At 39.5% G+C, this 20,354-nt stretch overlaps 1 long non-coding RNA gene across 1 annotated transcript; it reads right to left on the reverse strand.

Moving 5' to 3' along the window:
* Positions 1 to 19,589: 19,589 nt before the first annotated feature.
* Positions 19,590 to 20,015, reverse strand: LOC118563616. The gene is made up of 3 exons (XR_004931306.1): positions 19,986 to 20,015; positions 19,727 to 19,863; positions 19,590 to 19,627 (listed from the first exon to the last, which is right to left on the reverse strand). It is a non-coding gene; the product is annotated as an uncharacterized LOC118563616 (long non-coding RNA).
* Between the last annotated feature and the right edge of the window lie 339 nt (positions 20,016 to 20,354).

Below are 20,354 nucleotides of genomic sequence, written 5' to 3' on the forward strand. Positions count from 1 at the left end.
TAAACAGTAAACTTTGTAAATTAAACAGCTATTTTTAAATTTAATAAAGTTTTCAAAATTGAGTGTGTTGTATTTTTCCATAATATTACACTGATGACAGAGGCTTTTGGTCAAGGATTTTTATAAACTTTTTGAATAATAATATATATTGCTCGTAATAGTGTATCTCCAGTGAGTGACCAAGTTGTGATGCTGTAATATATATATGAAAATACTATTGAGTGTATAAATCTTAGCTTAGCCATCTGCATGTGCAGCAAGTGTAGATGGCTTTCTTAGCCATTGCTCCAAGTTGAATTCATGACTTTATTACTCTTGCCACTCTTTTGTTAAGGGCAGATTTGTACAGTCAACAACTATTACCCTGTTGACAGATTATCATATCTGAGCAATGGTTCTCTGCAGACCCCTTCAGTGTTGTCATGGGCCTTTTGGCTGAGTTTCAGATTGATAAGCCCCTTTCTCAGCCAAACAGTTTAGGTTAGCAACCATGACCTGCATACTCTTTTCATTTTTCGATGATGGATTGAACAGCATTCAGTGGGACGCTCAAAGCTTGACATAAGCATTCCCTGCTCTACAACTTTATGTCTGACCTGTCTGGTGTGTTCCTTGGTCCTCACAAGGCAGGTTGTTCACTAATGTACAGGAGACTGAATACAAATCCAAGCTCCAGTTGTTAGATTGGTATCTGTAAAATACTGTAAAAACACAATGCTGTTGCCCCTGCGTTAAAACATGATGCACTACTATGAGTTGGTCTGTCAGTGTATACATTTTAAGGGGTGTTTTGTAATGCACTGTTTTCTTCTTTTTGAATCTGTGCTATCCATCATCATTATTTGCAGAAACATACACACACACACACACACACATATATATATATATATATATATATATATATATATATATATATATATATATAGAGAGAGAGAGAGAGAGAGAGAGAGAGAGAGATAGATAGATAGATAGATAGATAGATAGATAGACAGACAGACAGACAGACAGACAGACAGACAGATAGATAGATTATGTTTGATTTAAGATATTTGACCCACATGCAGAACACACCGACACACGACGCAGTTTTACGGTTTTTATTTTTATTTTCGGGAGAAAGACTTCAGAGGGGAATCTTTCTGGAACGGAGTTGACGTGGGAAATGACTCGGGCAGAACACTCGAGATCTGCGAGGTAAGGGAAATAATAATCACACACGGGATGAGTTCAACTAAAGACGTAAGCTTACCACAGACCTCGGAGACTAAGCCGGGGGGGAGTGAGGCTGACTCAGCTGATGTTGGAGGTGCAGGTGACAGAGTGACCAGAGAGCGGGAAGTTAGGCAGGGTCCGAGTAGCCTGGATCCAGAGAGACAACGGGAGGAACCAGGAGAGTCCGGGGAAACCAGGGTGAATCCGGGGAGAGGAACCTCGTGCCTGACTTGGTACTTTCAAGGGAGTTTGAGGGGGAGATTGCCAGAGCAGAATCTGAGCGGGAGTGGATTCGGGAGCCTGGTCTTTAAGGCGCAGTGTCACACGGGAGAGACGTTCCAAAAACACGAGGGAACTAGAGAAAAACACGAGACAAAAGGTTAGATCCAAAACGGAGATTGAAAACTCACAGACGTGAAGCTTCAGGAGACGGACCGGTGGCCTTAGGCATACCACGACTGGGTTAACATTCTGGCATCCTTTCGTTGTCCGTGCACAGATCTTATAGTGCGGGAAGGCGCTGCTGAACACACTGCAGGTGTGTGTTCCCCGCCCGCCAGTCAACTACTGTCACCTGTGGAAGGAGGAGAGAGGGAGAGAGCAGCGCCGGCAGAGACTGCGCCAGGCCAGCTGACAGCTTTGCTAGGGCCCGGGACAACACAGTCTTTTTGGGCCCCCGGGAAATCTCTGTATTTTGTACTGGATAATTTTAACCCATCTATTGAATTTAGTGCGCTAGTTGATCTTTTCTTGATAAGAGAACAGCAAGCACTGCAGCCAAAATATGGCCTTTTTTGACCTGCTGTATATTAGCCAGTCCCTAAGCTTGATGTATCATGAAACTGTTGACCTTTTGGGTTTTGTGATTTTAATTTTATTGTTACAATTAAATAATAATAATAATAATAATAATAATAATAATAATAATAATAATGTTATGTTCATAGCGTTTTTTTCCTAATCTACCTCATATCTTTCAATCCTTGTGTCTGTGTTGTGTGCACCTGCCTGTTGCTTCAATCCTATAAATTATAAATAAAGGATTAGCTAATGTTACCTTATCTTAAATAAAAAATTTTAATGGGATATATGTACTGGGTTCTTTCAAGGTCTTAATTACATTTTCTGTGTGGGCTCCAGTAACATATGATAGCTAATATATTTGAAAGTTAACATGAACTGCTGCTGAAGATGACCACTCTTATCTTCCTGGATGTTCTCTGGAGGACTGAAACGCCTCAGTCAGTGACGTCAGTCTGTGGGTCTGTCGGGGCAATCAGAGAAGTTTCGTCTCCTCTCCGTTTCTGTCACTCGACGTATTCATGGTTTTTCACGTGCTTAGATAAATTTGTTGTGTTCACTGGATTTAACCGGCTTTTTACAAAACTTACAGCTTGATTTCATTTATGGTATTAAAATAGAGCAAAACGGCGCTTCTTTCCCTCTTCATGTTTTTTCCGCTCCTGTGTCTCTCTCTCTCCGAGTCTCAGCAGCGCGGTTGTTTGTGTGTGGGGTTGAGTGGGCGGGCCAGGCTGAGCCTGCGTGCTGATTGGTTGGCACCGCTGAGCCATGTACGAGAGGGGAGGGGGAGCAGCAGTGTCCCGTGACAGTGCGCACGCTGACTGACACTCTGATCATTTTAAACCGGTTATGAAGCGTACGTCAGTTTGACATAACCTTACGTATATATATATATATATATATAGCAAAATATGAACAAATAAATATACCACCAAATTTTTTTAGTTATTTTTTCACATTTAAAAGAAAATCGGAAAAGATACTAATCCCTTTTCAAGCGCCCTCCAACCCGGAAGTCGTGACGTCAGAACGTGAGCGTTCATCTCAACATGGCGGATTACTGCACTACATGCGATAGCCAAAACGAGAAATCAGAAAGCGAAATTTCGACTTCAACCGAGCGATTCCTACCAGGAGACCATTCTGATGTATCGGAGGAAGAATATTTGTGTCTGGAGCCTCACATGTTCAACCCAGATGTTTCAGATGAAGAGAAAGCAGCAGACGAACAACAGCGAGTCGGACAATGAGTGGAGATTGCACGTCGGGAGATTGGATGAATGGTAGGACACATTTTTTTTTCTTTTAACTACACAGTTTAAATATTTTTTCGTATGTTGACATTTTCTTTTAGGTACCATAGATATTTAATGGTTAAAATGCCGTTGTTGTGCGAAATTCAGTTCCCCTGTGAAAATCTGTCTCCCCCACCCCCCTCTTTGTCGGGAGCGCGCATTGCAGCCGTTTTCACGCCGCTTATAATTGATTTTTCGGTAAAACAACGCATATAATCATATCAAGGTTGTAACATTAGTTTAATCGGCAGCTGTCTACAAAATTATGAAATAAAAATAAATAAACGAGGTCTTCTTACACTGTTTTGTGTTATTTTAAACGCCAAGATAATCGGTCTTTTGTCACTTTTATTGAGCCGAAGTGACAAGTGAATTTATCCACTGTGAGATCAATAAAGTCTATCTTATCTTATCTTAAATAAAGAGATGAGGACAAAATGTATCACTAAAATGAATGAGCATTTATTCACAACTCAAAATTAATTTATGCCATGGCCTACTTAGGCCCAGTGATGAGGTGCTACTTATCATAAAGAATCACTTGACAACAATTTATAAACAGTATCGGTACATATATTTAGCCTACCTACATACTAGTATAACAAAAGTCAGAAATAATAATATATCAAAAATATACACTGAGTAATATTGAGGCCTGAAGATTTCCTTAATGTAAATCCATTTCCATTACCATAAATGCATTAATAGTGAATTTAGCAAATCAGTTATGGTGTGCAATTCATATACAAATATACAATTAATCAATCTTATTTTTTAGGTGTTCCTGTTCTCACTGCCAATAATGGATTCTGCGTGAGAGTGCATCTGTTGCCAGGAAATTGGCTTGGTTGTTGCTAAGATTGAAGAAGCCAGAGAGGATATGGATGGAGAAATCCCTGACACAGACCATCCTGGCATGGAAGCGGTGTGTCTAAATGCTTGGACATTGCTGGTTGCTTGGTCCCATTACAAGCAACAGTATAAGCATATAGCCTATAGACAATTTGTGAAATGGTGTTGGGACTATTTAGGCAAAGATACCAGGGCTGTGATACCCTTGTGTGCAGTCAGCTGTATAAGGGCCCACTTCCCACCCCCTGGACATGAAGATGACTTTACCTTTAGAGGTCACCTGTTATAAGTTAAAAAAATAAATACCCAAGCTGAAAGAATAAAATCTAAAACATGCATGTAAACAAAATTATTGTGGTTATTATGTAATATAGGCAATTACTAATACAATGATTTCATGGTCTTTTTGAAAATTGACTGAATGAGAGATTGATGGCATCATCTTTTGTTGGTTTCACAAATGAACTTGTTAGTGATGGGGGCTCTTATGCTGCATCAACCTGCTTAGTTTTTATTTTCTCCAGCTCTGCTAGCAGCATCTCAAAACAGTGGTCTACATGGTCTGAAACAACAAGCAGCAGTGAGTAAAATTTCTCATAACTATTTTTTTCATTGCTGGGGTGCATTTAAACACAAGTGAATAAACAGATACAGGAAAGTAAAAGACAACACATGTAGACATAGATACATGAAAATAAAAAGACAAAGAGTGAGGCAACTAGTATAGCAGTGGTGATTCCTGACAAAGATTATTTCAAAAAGAACATCTAATTATCTCAGTATATATGCAGTAGAATTATGTGTGCTATATTATTAGCTTGAGAATGGGTGGAGGATACTAATATAAATAAAATATTTTGTAGTGCTTATCTGCATTGAGTATTCAAAAGGGATGTACAAATAATCATCAAAATATGTAATGAAGTTATGGCTGTTCATCATAGAATATGTGAACAAAATAAAAATGTAATATTTTGGACTACTGCTCATGTAGGTATTTTGAGTAATGAAAGAGCAGATAGTTTGGCTAAGGAGGCTTATAAAAAAGAATATATTGATATGCCAGTAAAGTTATCCAACTCTGAAGGCAAAAGTATAGTTTGGAGAGAAAGCAAGCAGTAGGGGGATAATGTAATAAATGGAAGGCACTTATATAGGATACAAAATACAGTTGATGTAGTAAGGATTAGAGGAATAAACAGGAGGGAGGAGATAATTATAAACAGAATAAGAACCGGTCATATTTTTTTTTTTTTTAATGGGGAAACATCTTACTGGTTTTTGTAGTTGTCATGATGTAGAAACAATAGAACATGTTTTTATTAATTGAAGAAGATATGTAAATCAAAGATTATTAAAAACGGAATTAGGTTTAAATAGGAATTTAAAATTGAGAATGTGGTTTATAAGATAAATAGAATTTAGAGGAAAAAGAATATTATTCGGTTTAAAAAAATACTGGGATCAGAGAATTTGAGGAATAGATATTAGGATCCAATAGATGGCAGTAGTGCAACAATAATGGATGCAAGCTGCCGTTAAAATCTAAAGAGGAAGAATAGCGGCCGTGAAGAGCCAAAGACCCCCTCCCCCGGAGCACTGAGGCAGTCGTCTTTAAAATGACGAGTCACAAACGGGCTCTAAGTGTGTCTTTTGGCCACTCATGCAATCTTCAATCTTCGTGGGAACAGTACATAGTGACACAACGACGAGGTATCTTCTAAAAAAGCCGTGAAAGCAAAACAACTTTATCCATTTAGTACTCAGACAGTATAGCGGGTGCCGGCTTCCAGGTTTGCGACTCATGGTGTGACGTCACTGGGAAAATCCGCCGAGCGAGATCGTTTTGATTTCATGGATTTTAAGAAAGCAAAAAACGAGAGATGCGGGTAGGAGACTGGAAAAAAAATTATCAGAAGTAATAAATAACCATGTGGACATCATCTGTGAGAAAAATCTCGCTGATCTGCCACTTCAACGATTATCGCTTCATAACCGGTTTAACGTTCAGTCAGAGTGTCAGTTTTGGGCCCCCCCTCTGTCCTGGACCGGGGACAACTGACCCGTTTGCCCCCCCATGTTGGCTGGCGTGTATATATATATATATATATATATATATATATATATATATATATAACAACAATATTACAATAGTAGTTAACTTTATTTTATTTATTTTATTATGCAGCACATCAAAGTTTGCAATCCAGCATCATCAATGCAACTCATAGATGCATCTGAAATTATATTTATCGTTTTACGATATTCCAAACTGGACTTCACTTCAGATCATAAGTGGCAGTATCCCTAAACTCATTATTTCCCATTACCTGAAAAGTCATCTTGCACCACCAGCACAAATCAGATGCGATACATTGAATGACGGTGCAGTGAACACTGTGTATCCCATCAACTTGAAAACAAGGACAGCTTTGTTAAAACAAAATCAGTTTTAAAATATATTTTTTGATAGTGTATGATTTTAACACAAATAGCATCCACTAAAGTTGAACCCGTCTTTCTGCTTTTGATGATCTTACTTTCTGTGATAGACAGAAGCACATTGTGCCTCATCTGCAACGATAGGCACCTCAGGGATAGCAACATTCTGATACATGCCATGGAGTAGACAGCTGTCAGACTCTAGTTCTGCATTTCAAATAACCTCCCCTTCAACGAGAACTAAAACAGATCCAAACCTACCAGTGTCTGTCTATCATGCCAGCTGCAGGAATTCTAAACCTAGATATCCAAGGTCAGGGTATTGCAGTATACCTTTTTGAAAGTTGACATGATATAGACAAAGCTTGTTTAAATGCAGGTTGATTTTTTACAGTGGCAGACAACACTTAAGAGATTTGAAACAAAAATCTGAAAAACATAATCAAATGTTACCCTACAAATACATACTAATACAAGATTTGTGTCACACTCTTAGAAGCTCCTTTAAGATTTTACTTTTATCTGTGATCATGAACACAGAATGAGGGGTCAAAGTTGAACCACCCACGTTTTTATGATAAAGGCCATCTGTTATCCTCCCCCCAACTTACCAGGTAAGCTGCTGGAAACAATAAAAAAGTGGGGCTGTTACTACAAGGTTGTTACAAGGGAAGATCATCTCATTTTCTGTTTGCTACCCTGGACATTAAAGGAGAAGTCCGGTCAAAATCAGAATTCAAACTGCTGAAAGTACTTTAAATATAAAACTACTACATACTGTGCAAAAAATTATACGTTTTTTTAATTATGAATAATTTTCATTTAATCATGTTTATGTGGAGGAAACCATCTTGGTCAAGAATAGTACTGTCACCTCCCATTTTTTGACGTCACTCGGCGGACCCGCAGTTGAGCAAGTTTCAACGCTACGAAGCAGAGAGTGATGAAGTACTTAGTGACAGTGATGAGAGTTCCGTGGAGCTATCATCATCTGATAGCGATATGGATTTTTTTAGAAGAGTTTCTTGACAGAAACCGGACTTTTGACGGAATCCAGCGTACCTATTTCCAGTGCAAACTCAGTCGGGTCCTGCAGTATATATGTATACACGCGTGTGTGTGTGTGTGTGTGTGTGTGTGTGTGTATGTGTGTGTGTGTGTGCGCGCTCCGCCGCAGCACGGCTTTGCCGGCGCTGCAGCGGAGCGCGCACAACCACACACACAGCGGAGGAGAGATCGCTGAAGTGACTTAAGTTATATATTTGCCCTGTAGTAAATAGGGCAGGTGGTCATTATCGTATAAATATTAAAATATAAGAGCGTTCCAGCACATGCTGGGGCGGAGGGATACCACAACACATGTGGTATCCCTCCGCCCCTCTGCTCGGTGACCATCCCCGCAAATTCTAAATAAAAAATTCTAAAATAAAAAATAACTTACCGAAAATCCTCGCTCTCATGTCATGTTCAAAACATTCTTCTTCGAAATGGTCACTGCATAGAATGTGTTTTCTCTCTGGCCAGAAGTTAGATGGCAAATCCGCTCTGTTCAAGTTGGCAATCCAGCAACGAGCCCGGTGGCTCATGAATGGGAAGTTGAAATAAGCAATGTTTTTTCCACTTTTACCAGTTGTGTTGGAACATCCGATGGCCATGCACATGGGCATTGTTGCTTCAGCAAAAGCTCTTGGGAATGTCAGTGGTGAAGTCCTCTGGAAATCCGAAAAAACTATTGATGATCGCAGCTGTGTAGAACGGCTCCTATTGACTTTGCATGGAAAGCGGAGAGAAATGCTGTCGCCGCTTCCGCTTTTCCACGCCCCAGGATGTGATGTCAAACGCCCCTTACTGCCCAAATATGGGCAGTAATGTCAGCCCCCATACACAGTGATTCAGACGACAATTTATGTTTTTATTTTCTTATTGATTAAAGATAAGTTCATTAAATAACCACAAACGTATTAGTTTTAGTTATAGCTAATGATACCCTGATTTTTCCTTGTTGACCGGACTTCCCCTTTAAGGTTAAGTCAGCTGCAGTTGTTCAGTACAATTTCATCTGTAAAATCTTGTGAATTCATTGATGATGTCATAGTTTTGCCTGATTTTCAAAATGATGCAGCAGACCACATGATTAAAAACACCAATCAAATGCAACAATATGACCACTGAAACTGGATCATGAGATGATGGAAGAAGGAGGCTTTCCCGATCAATCACTTTTTCTTTTCCATCATTGAAGTTATCTCTGTCAAGACAACTCCATGAAACAGTGATCCATCCTTTTATATTATCCTCCCTGGATTACTGTAATGGACTCTATGTTGGAGTGAATCAGTCTTTGCTTTCTCATAAACACAGAGCATATTACCCCAATTCTGGCCTTACTCCATTGGCTCCCAGTACATTTTAGAGTTCATTTTAAAATTCTTATCTCTCGCCCTCTCGGTCCCTTAGGTCAGCTGAATTGCTTCTCCTGGAGGTACTCAGGTCTAAGAGGAAGCTCAGAGGGAGCAGGGCCTTTTTGTTGGCCCTCAATTGTGGAATAACCTGCCCCTGCACATAAGAGAGGCTCCTTCACTGCCCACTTTTAATACTTGCCTTAAAACCCATTATTATTCTTTGTTTTTTACCACTAGTTTTCATTTTAAATTGGTTTTATTGTTTCTTTGAAGTGTTATCAAGCATTATCGTTTTATCTTAGTTTTTTAATGGATGCGTTTTAGCTTATAGCAATGCACAGCACTTTGTTTCAGCTGTTGGCTGTTTTTAAGCACTAGGTAAATAAAGACGGTATTGTATGGTAACGCAGGGAATGTCTGATGTGTGTCCATTTACACACAGAAACAGGGTGTGTAATCAGAAGAAGGCAAGCTGCAAGAAACATCATAATGCTTTGAGGAACATTTGTAAATTTTAGTATGTAACTTACAGTATAGGCTTACTATCCTAATATTTAAGAGGATTGAAGATGTGCTATCAAGGTGTACCATACAATAACAGAAAGGCCAGCAAAATATATCCTGCAAAAACTGCATGTCACACTACAGGCAGGAATGGACTCAGAGACTGAGCGGTTGGCAAGGTTAGATGGCGTTTATTTGAAGGTTCTCGGTCAGGCAGGCGGGGTCAGGTCCGTGGTGTCAGTCCGTGTTTAGGGGCTATGCTATCCTCATAATCAGGTGTCAGGCAGGCAGGGGGTCGTAACTGGGGAGTTCAAGGCAGCAGGTGAGGGAGGAGGTTCAGGTAAGCAGACGAACTGGACAAGGGAGAGAAACAGGCAGGTTAGAAGAGGGTCAAACTTAGTTCAGTCAAACTAGACGTGCGCGGACAAAAATGGCCTGAAAGTGTTACCACTGGGGTTAGACAACAGTCTGACGCCGAGCAGGTGGAGGCTCCGTCCTTATATGGCTCCAGCTACTGATCAAGGGGATGACTTGCAGGTGTGAGGGTCACAGCAGCTGATGTGACACTACATGTGAACTATGTACAAAATACTCTAATATACAACTAAATAACACTAGGGGTTTATTTTTGTAATTGTTTTTTCATATAATAGTCACACAAAATAAATTAGGAGTAAACAAAAGTTATGGCAAAACACCTCAGACACTGAATCAACAGTAAGCGGAAAGATTTAGCAGTGAGCTCACAGTCTGGCAAGCTAGTGGCAACATTGTTGATGGGAGACAGGTGAAAAACAGGCTTCCTCTCATCATGCCTTCTTCACCATGGCACTGCAGGATGCCAAGATGAGCTGAGAGTTATCGAAAGACAGAGGGTGAGCAAATCTCCCCGACCTGTTACGATTAAGGCTACCAGTTCGGCCTATTAATTTCTGTCAGATGTAGGGCATGTGCACAATATGGCAGTAGTAAAAAACTGTAGACAGGTACTGAAACACTGTGTGAAGCTGTTATTGTTTCACCGTGCCGTGTCTACGGTGAAGCACCCTCGGTGGACCCAGTTCGTTTTACCCAGTCAGGCGACCCCCACTTACTTTACTACCTTGAATGTAGGACGCATAAAACAGACAAGTATGTTTTTAGTTATATTTTATCTACGTAAAGACAGAGAAATAGTTACAGTCACACCAGCGCTGATGGGCTCCTGATCGGCAGGAAGGCCTCGAGTGCTCATCACACAAACATTATAAAGGGATCTCGGGACACACCCATACAGGGGCGGTACACATCCAAACTGTGACATCAGCAGGGAAGCTGTGTCACCTCCAGGGTGGTACCTGATAGATATGTGCCAATCTTTTGGGTCAGTGCCATCTAAGTGTGCCATGCAGTTCTGGGATAAACAGCTCGTTCCACTTGACCTTGTTGATATCCTAACAAAGCTCTAGTTTGTAATAAACCTTAAAAAGCATTTCCACTGCTTATAAAATGTACTTTATGTTTGTATCTGACATAATCTGATATGCATTTGGCTGTCAAACAGTGACTAGAAAATGTTCTTGTTATTTCAGTGGATCTACATCATGAGCAAATATGATATACTGAAGTTAATCCTAAAGATTATTGTCTTATTAGTTATAAAAACTGTCTTTGACAGTCTGTGTGGTATAATTTTAATACGTTGATATGGCACAGATGACTTGAACCATTTGTGCTTTGGAGATACAGCAGGATTTCTGTTTTTGCTACAGAGGAATCCTTAACATTTTGCCACACAATGTGTTTGTTAAATAGGCTCATTAACTTCAAATTACATTTCTATAAACAAGTTAAGCATTTTATGCAAATCATTGACAAACATGAAACTCAATTATGTGTATGTCTTTGAAATACATTAATTTCTAAATGCATCGCAAGATGACTGTAGGCCCTTTACTTACAGGATAAAATGAGTTCAAACATGAGTAAGATGAACAGACAGGACACTTCGGCAACATAGGATTTGTCTTACTAGGGTTGCATTTAGGGAAAAATGCCCCTTGAACACTGTTTGCCTTCAATAAAGACCGGTATATGTATTGAAAGAGTATCTTGCTTCTTGATAATAATTTTTCCATGACACCAGCTAAGCCAGACTACCAAAACCATAAGGTAGCTCCAACAGAAGCTCAACTTTCTGATTAACTCAGCTGATAATTATTTGGCAAACACTCATTTGCCTGGTGCAAAGATCCAGAAAACAAGCAATTAATGAGCACAAAAAAATATAATGTTATGTCATGGTAACTTACTCTATCCTGACAAACACACACTGTGATATATCATAAGCGGCACGTGTTATTTCATACAGCCATGAAGACATTAAGAGACCCTATAAAAGTCTGTGCATTTTTAAAATATTAAAGGATATGGATGTTTAATATTAGTTTTAACAATATAATATAAATGAACAATGAAAACTGTACAAATAGTAATTCTGTAAAATTCTGTAATATGTAGTAAGATGTAATTTTTGATAAAGAATAAATTAGGTAACCTGGCAAGCCAGACAATGTGTAGCACTTCCCATTCTGCATACTGCCAAGCTTGGTCTGCTTCCATTGAGTCCATTTGGGGAAACAAGTACATTCAGCAGAAGAATCCGAGCTGATTGGGCAACGTGAAACCTTGTGCCCGCCTACCAATGGTTGGTTTTAGCCATTCACGGTATCATAACAGTGGGTCACATGGTTAGAACACTGTTACTCAGCATTTTAAAGGAGGTTTATCTTGTTTAAACCTCAGACGATTAGTTTAGTGTGCTTCTGATTCAAGTGAGAGAGAATATCCTAGTTAGAACAAAAGAGCTGCCTGGAATTGCATTCCATTTCACATCCATTAGAAAGAGACTGTGCCAGTTTAACTTCCGAGGGAGGTGAACAATGAGGAAACCTTTGCTCTTCAAGCAGAACAAGTAGGCCAAACTAAAGCTTGCCATGATGTAGACGAAAAGAAGGTCTTCCAGAATATTCTTTGGACATAAAATTCAAAAATTGTCTTATTTGGACAGACCACAATGGAGGACAGAGTTGGTATGAAGGACCTGGGTGTGTTTGTGCTTGTGTGGTGTCCGTTCATCTCTTAAAGCTGCAGGTGGGCAGAATTCAGTTGGGTGCTGCTGCACCCCAGAGCCTCATTATCCTGATCTCCTGCTGAGGCTTACAAGGAGCTGGCTGCTGATCACCCAAGTGGTACTTGTAGCTACCACTAACCTTGTAGAGTTATTTCCCAGTGTTAACTCATGTCTACTATTTGTGTTCCTCCTCAAAGTTTTCCTCTGAGTAACCATAGGAAGTCATCTCCTACTTTTACCTCCAGAAGCTACCTACCATCCATCTTCAAGCCATAAATCCACTGGACTTCAACCTCCATAATCAGCACAGCCAGTACCTTCTTGCATACCATTCTCTAGCCAACCTGTCACCCCTCTAACACCATCTGTCATCAAAGTCTTAGAACTTCAGGCTTTTTGGATTCTCATTAGGAAAGAAGTTTGAAAGCTATGCATAATTGTCTTTCAATTTCACATTTATGCAATCCTGTGTCGGTTTGTCCCATGCAATCCTAATAAAATACATTGATATTTCTAATGTAACATTCTGTGGCATCATCCACCCTGGTGGATGATGCTGTCAACTACCTCCTGCTCCGAGGTCTAACCCACCTGTAGAAATGTGGGTGATCTGAGAGTTCTTTAATTTCCACCCAGAACTTCTTAAGGGCAAGTTGGAGCTGTCTGGAGTGTACCACAACCTCTCGCAGTTGTTACTAGACTACCTCCCTTGCCTACATACAGTGTAGGATTGAAACCAGTGCAGTTGGTGAGAGACAGAATAACTCTGGTAAAAATAAAATCACTTTAGGACAATGTCTTTCACCCCATTCTTGAAACTGTTGCAGAGCTAGAGAGCTCATTCAGTGACAGACTGCTGCACCATAAATGCACAAAGAAACATAATTGCAGATCCTTCCTCTCCATCATTGCTCCTAACACACTCAGTGTTTACATCCCTGCTGTTTTTGCACAGTTTTTTTCCTTTTCTTGTTAATTGTAGCTTTGTATGCACACATGCATTTTTTTATTATCCTATTCAAGTAGGCTATTTTTAATACCTGTGTAGTATTTTTTCTTATGTTGTAAATTTGCACTTATTGTTCAGTCTTTTATACTAATTTTTTGGTTTTGTATAGTTTCTTTTACCTTTGTGTTTATCAGCACGCTTTAATTTGCCTGTCACTTTACTGCTGGTACATCTGAATCTCCCCACTGATAATAAAGGATATTTCCGTTCCATTCTATTGTATTACAGTTTTATTGAAACTTTCTACTGAAAACATTATTTCCCTTTTTTACTGCATGCTTACCTTCTGGGTGAGGAAAAGAAACCATACATCAACAGTTTTGATTAAAAATGCCCTTATTGTGAAGTAGTGACAACCTAAGAGAAAAGAGACAAGAAAGAGAGAGAGAGCGAGAGATCAATTACCATGAGAGAGATGAAAAGGGAGTTAGAAAGGAGAGAGAGGACAGAGTGACATTAGTAAAGATGGAAAGAGCAGTCACTGTAACAGAACACAGCAAGGATTTGAAAAAAGCTATGGTGGTTATAAGTCAGTTGTCCTGCCTGATGGGCCAAGCCCTCTACCTGTGCTGCAAAAAGAATGACTCCCTCTGCAGGATGCCTGACAGCCCTGTCGTAGTCCATTTCTTTAACAACATGCAGTCTGTTTTCCGTTATACAGGACCTCGATGTAAGTTGTGCGTCACAGCAACTCAACCTTGGGGAATGTATGACTTCACAACAGGCTGAATATTGATTTTAGTCAGATCTTGATTTTGACAATTTTTTTTCACAGACAGTAGAGCAGCACATTTAGAGGTGAACACACTATTAATTTCAATACTTTGTCAATTTATTATTTTCAGCAAATAATATTCTTTGAACCACAGGCGACCCCAAACTCGCCTGTTGTTTTCCACTATCACCCATGATTTTGCACTTTTACTTTAGGGAATAAGGACTAGTGTGAAACCCGTGCCTTGATCTAAAATTGACCAGTAGCAAAATACATATAAGACAAGAGGAATGGCTGGAAATTATACAGTATGTATACTGTTTACTTGTGCATAACCTCCAACAAACGTCTGGTCAGAGTAATAAAACCAGTACTTAGACAGTTGTTTCAGAAATAAATAGTTAAATACAAAAAAATCCATAGGTTCGGTTTGATATTTTTTTTTTCTCCCTTGTCACCAGCTAACATGTGCACGGTGACCATTTTTTTATATGAGCCATATGACTCCTCACCCAGAGCATTTTCATCTCATGGGATGACACAATAAAAATGCAATGTAAAAAAGCTAATAATAATAAATGTTTGCTGCTGCTGCTGTCCAGTGATGCTAATGTTTCTAGCTAAATATTAGATCATTACTTTTTTATGAATACATATTTTTTTTCATAATTTCTGGTACTGTCATGATCTTGGCAATAGTGCTGCTCTGATTCTCATCTAACACACCTGTACAGGTCCGCCCTGTTCTCATTAGTCTTCACCAGATCCACCTGCACCACTGACTATAAAACCTGCTGTCAGACCAGTCACTAGTGCCAGATTATTATGAGCCACCGGTGAGTCTAATCCAGCGTTTTCTGTGCCCTGTCTGCCTGCCTGCCTGCCTGTCTATTACCTGACCTGCCTCTGCCTCCTGATTCTCTGAGACTGCCTTAGACCTGTAGAACCTAATTACCTGGCTGTTACCTGACCTGCTTCTGCCTCCTGATTCTATGAGCATGCCTAACCCCAGTTGGTCCTGATTATCTGTGCTACCTTAAGTCCTGACCTGTTTCTGTGCCCTGACTCTGCCCCCGGATTCTGCTTTGGATTTTCCCTGGATCTCGGATCACCGGGCTCTAACCCAGAACCTGCTCTCTGACTTCGGACTCTGGTTATTCCCCTTGATCATCCTGCCTGACTCTGCCACCATGGTTCCGACTCTGTGCCTGCCTTTTAACCACCGAGCTCCTTCCAATCCCAGGAGAAAAACCCTGAGAACTTCCCTGACCGGACTCCGAATCACATTAGGGCATCACCAGCAACATTCCCCACCAACAGGGGCCTGCACTTCTCAGCCCATTCCCGGCTTGTGAGACGGTTAGTGACCGTAAACTCAGTGACTGCTTCACCCCACAAAATCTCTCTCTGGTCTCTAACCTGTTGTCTCTGCTTCCAGGGGTTCCTGATGCTGGTGATTCACCCACAACCTGTATCAGATTACTCCTCAATAAACGATATTTAAATGCTATCTGTTCTTGTCTGGTTGAATCTGGGTCTCCTGTTTCTGGTCAGTACAGGTTCAAAATATAAAATACCTTCGCTGATGAAACATGACTTGAATTTTCGGCATTGCACAGGGTTTCTTTAGGATACGGTTTGAGTTTTGGGGAACCTTTATTCTATTTGTGAAAAAGCCAAAACGGCTGTTTTGAATTTTTTTGGTTTGTTCTGGTATTGGTGTGGTCTTCTGTTTAGAACTTAATTGGAATCCTAGTTTTTATTGGTGAAATCTAGATAAATAAAGAAAAAGCCACAAGAAAAAGATTGTACATATCACATACAAATTCAGTCTGCTGCTTACTATCATTGTGAGTAAATTATTACTGAGTGGACCTGTTAATAAAAACAAACCTAAAACTGTGGCCCAGCAAATGAGTTTAGAATATGTACAGTATATACCAATCAAATAATTAACCTAGGTCATGTTTGTTTAGCTTTCAATGTAAAGCACTATTTTGATATACTGTTTAATTATAAAAATAAAACAAATAGTTTTGATTAAGTCAGTGGAGATATCTGGCTGGAAATGTGGTTGGCACATATCCACCTTTGCGAGGACTCTGATTTTGACATATGCAAAGCGTTTGATTTTCTACAATTTAGAAAAGAAAGCTTTATTGAACCTGGCCCCATGTTTAGTTTTACATCGTTTACCACAATTATAAGTTAGATCCAATCAAGTTTAAAAGAAAAAAGTTAGTACCCTAGATGTAACTGAGAAACACATCAGCATGACTTATGGAGCACAGTTTTACATCCAGTGACAGCTGAATTTCCTTTAATGCATCCCAAGGACTGTGTTTATTGACCTTAATGCAATGACTCATATATTAATAAGATTCCTCCCTGTGCAAAAAGTTTAACACTTTTACATAAACACTTTCAACTGAATATTTATATTTTAACACAGGACCTGACAGACTTTCTTATTTTTAAAGTTACATGAAACAGCAAAAAATAAACTTATATCTACATCTCCAAAGAATATCTCAGATTAATGGTCTGAATTATATTACTGTTTAAAATACAACAAAGGAATTTTGAGAGCTTTCATAGACTATGCAAATACAATGAAACATGCTAACATGCAACACTAAGCACAAATTATTGGTTTAAATTGCAAATGTAGTTACACTCCATTGATTGAATAAAATCTGTTTCCTGAAGTACCTTTGACTAACTACCAAAGAGAATACAGTTTTACTAAAATATTGGATACTTTAAAAGATACATTTTCATGATACCATATATGTACAAATTAAAAATTGGAAACACTTCTCAAAATGGCCATAGCCATAACAATTTATTTCGTCTAAACTTGGCACACAGTTGCACAGCAAATAATAGATCTAGGCAAAGCTGAAAGGCCATGTGGAATCATGAAAATGATTATCATGACAACTTAAAAGAAAGTTGTGATGGCAAAAGAAGAAGAGATAAGGACAGAGAAACAGACTACTGTGATTTGTATTCACCCCTCTACCTCTGTGTGTCATTGACCAGAACTCCCATAGCGACATGTAACAACACCCATTTATTTTAGCTGTGAGGAGGTAAAAAGAAGACAAAAAAAAAAACACTGAAAGAGAAAAAAAAAAAAAACAGTAACTCTGAATAATATGAACAGCCAAAACACAAAATTTAAAACAATTACCCTACCCTCCAAAAAACAACTACTAAACAAAAGAAACAACAGAAGGGATTGTGAGATTGTTAGAATTTGTGATCAATCGTGACACACAGGCCTATAATAACCAAGCATGTTTTATTCAGCTCACAAATTCTGTTTGCCTCAGATGGCGTCATTACAATTTCAAATGCCTGTCCTATGTATAGGACCCAGAATTTATCTAAATGATTAATTTTATGGAGTGACCTTTCCTATCTGCCCATATTTATTCATCACCAGGACAACATGTAATTGTCTTGATTTCTCAAGATTTCTCTGTAATATAACACATAAGCAAATTGCTTCTGTGGATACATTGTGAGGCAGGGTGTAAAATTAATGATTCTCCCTTCTTGTGTCAACAGTGAGGAAGCCCTTACTTCACCAACCAACACACTTTAAAACAGACGTGTTATGTCTCACACATAACCAGACATGTGGACATAAACACTGCATGAAATGTGAGATTTTCGTCCCCGTAAACTACCGCAGATCTCCCTCATTTTCGGCAGTTAACGACAATTTGCAACCCGCGCTCGTTGCCGTTTTCGGTGCCACAAATTGTCGGAACCGGACTCTGACGTATGTGGAGAGCGATCAGCTGTACTAATGGCCCTAATTAGCATATGAATGCAGCGAACCCGCGCGGCTGGCCAGGTCTGGCTTGAATAACCTACTCAGTATTGGCTGAAACCACTATTTTTAAATAAGTAAAATCGCTGCTGATTGGCAGCAAAACCACACGTGGCCAGGCCAGGCTTGAACGTTCTTACCGAGTATTGGATGGAACCACTTCTTTCAAACAAGTAAAATCACTCCTGATTGGTTGGCAGATGCCCAATAACTTATTTACATATATTTATATATATTTATTTATTATATATATTTATTCATTCATATTATGCTGTATATTCATGTTATCCTATGTAGGCTACTACACTATTATTAGGCTACCATCAAGGACATGAATGAATTTATACAGGAAATGAACATTTGCCAGGAAGATGTTTATGCAAAGAAAGAGCTTTATTAAAACAAACACCTATATACAACGCGAGGATCCAAAAATTACAACCCCGTGAACTGTCCGTTTGCCTCCTCGGGGTTGTAGGTAACTGCTGGCGGCGTTCTTTCTGAGGCAGGTCCGATGTGCAGACGCCTACTGTGCGTGGCTCTGTACTTCGGCGTCGCCTCTAACCGGGACTGCAGCTTCACACAGAGTTCAGAGAGATCCGGTGTTCCCCCGTGAAAATCTGTTTCCCCTGTGTCGGTAATGCGCTTTGCAGCCGTTTTCCCGGCGCTTCTAATTGATTTCTCGGTAAAACAACTCATATAATCATGTCAAGGTTGTAACAGTCAGTTTAATCGGCAGTTGTTTACAAAATTGTAGAATAAAAATAAATAAACTATGTCTTCTTACGCTGTATTGTGTTATAAATGGCAAGATAAACGGTCTTTTTCCAACTTTTGTCATTTTAACCTGACAAATAAAAGTAAGCCATAAAACACTATTCCAGCACCTACTGTGTATTTATGATTTTACATTGCTGAAAGAGGAGGATGGGATGGCTGATAGCAGGACACAAACATTTTGGCTGTTTCTCAATTCACGAGAATGCGAGCGCGTTCTCGTGAATTGAGAAACAGCCTAAGACTTCCTGAAAACACAAGAGTGTAGACTTCCCAGTACATCCCTTTGTAATATAAAATATGACAGTTTACTGGATTAAGAAAATGTCTAGTATACTACATCCTATCACACATAATTTTTGAGAATTTAGAAACATTTGCTCTTTATTTCCCAAAGTTTTCGGGAGATGTCTGAAAGACCGTTTATTTATTTTTATTTTACAATTTTGTAAACAGCTGCCGATTAAACTGAATGTTACAACCTAGAAATGATTATAGGATTTGTTTTACCGAGAAATCAACTAGAAGCGCCGGGAAAACGGCTGCAAAGTGAGCTCCCGACACGGGGGAAACAGAATTGCGCACAACACCGGCCTACGAAATGGCGGCGGCCGTCCAATCCATCCAGAGACCACGCCAACAACGGCATCTTCTTCGCCAGGCTGGAAAACAATTAAATGAGAGTGGTATGAATAAAAATCAAACGCAAGTCACAATAACATTAAACAAGGAAGGAGAAGCAGTAAAAACAAGTCACTTACAGATGATGTCGTCTTTATCAACATCGTGTCAATCTGGAATTGCAGACATGGCTCCGAGCAAATAGGAGGTCACCGCCTCGCTCCGGTTCATAGCGCCTGCAATTTGTCTCCGAGTTGTGAAGACGGCATACTGCTTCCTGTAAATGAAAATACACTTTAATAAAGCTTGTTCTTTTGCAAGGCTACTAGGCTAATCTTAGATTTGGTTGTAGGCTAGGCTACTTTTAGCTTAGCTAGCAGTCACCGAACATATTCTTACCTAAGCTTGGGATTCTGCACCCGTCTTCTCTTCTTGGAGTTAGTCTCTCCCGCACAGTTGTTCGACTGCAGAGCCGCCAACTTGTCCTCTATGGACAGCAACCTGGAGTTTACCGAATTCTGCAGTTAAATGAACCGCTCATTCATATCGGCACTATTAGCTGACGAGACGGTCCGCTTCTTCTTCGTCTTCTTCTTCTTCTTCTTCTTCTTTCGGTTTTTATGGCGGTTGGCAACTAACTTTAATGGTGCATTACCGCCACCAACTGGACTGGAGTGTGGTACTGGAGTCTAACCTTCCCTAATAGGTTGCAAACAAATAAACCAAACACACAAACAAACATAACGAAACAAACTAATCAAAACAAAA

Source organism: Fundulus heteroclitus, chromosome 7, assembly GCF_011125445.2.
Source record: "Fundulus heteroclitus isolate FHET01 chromosome 7, MU-UCD_Fhet_4.1, whole genome shotgun sequence".
In the NCBI taxonomy this organism is placed as follows: Eukaryota; Metazoa; Chordata; class Actinopteri; order Cyprinodontiformes; family Fundulidae; genus Fundulus; species Fundulus heteroclitus.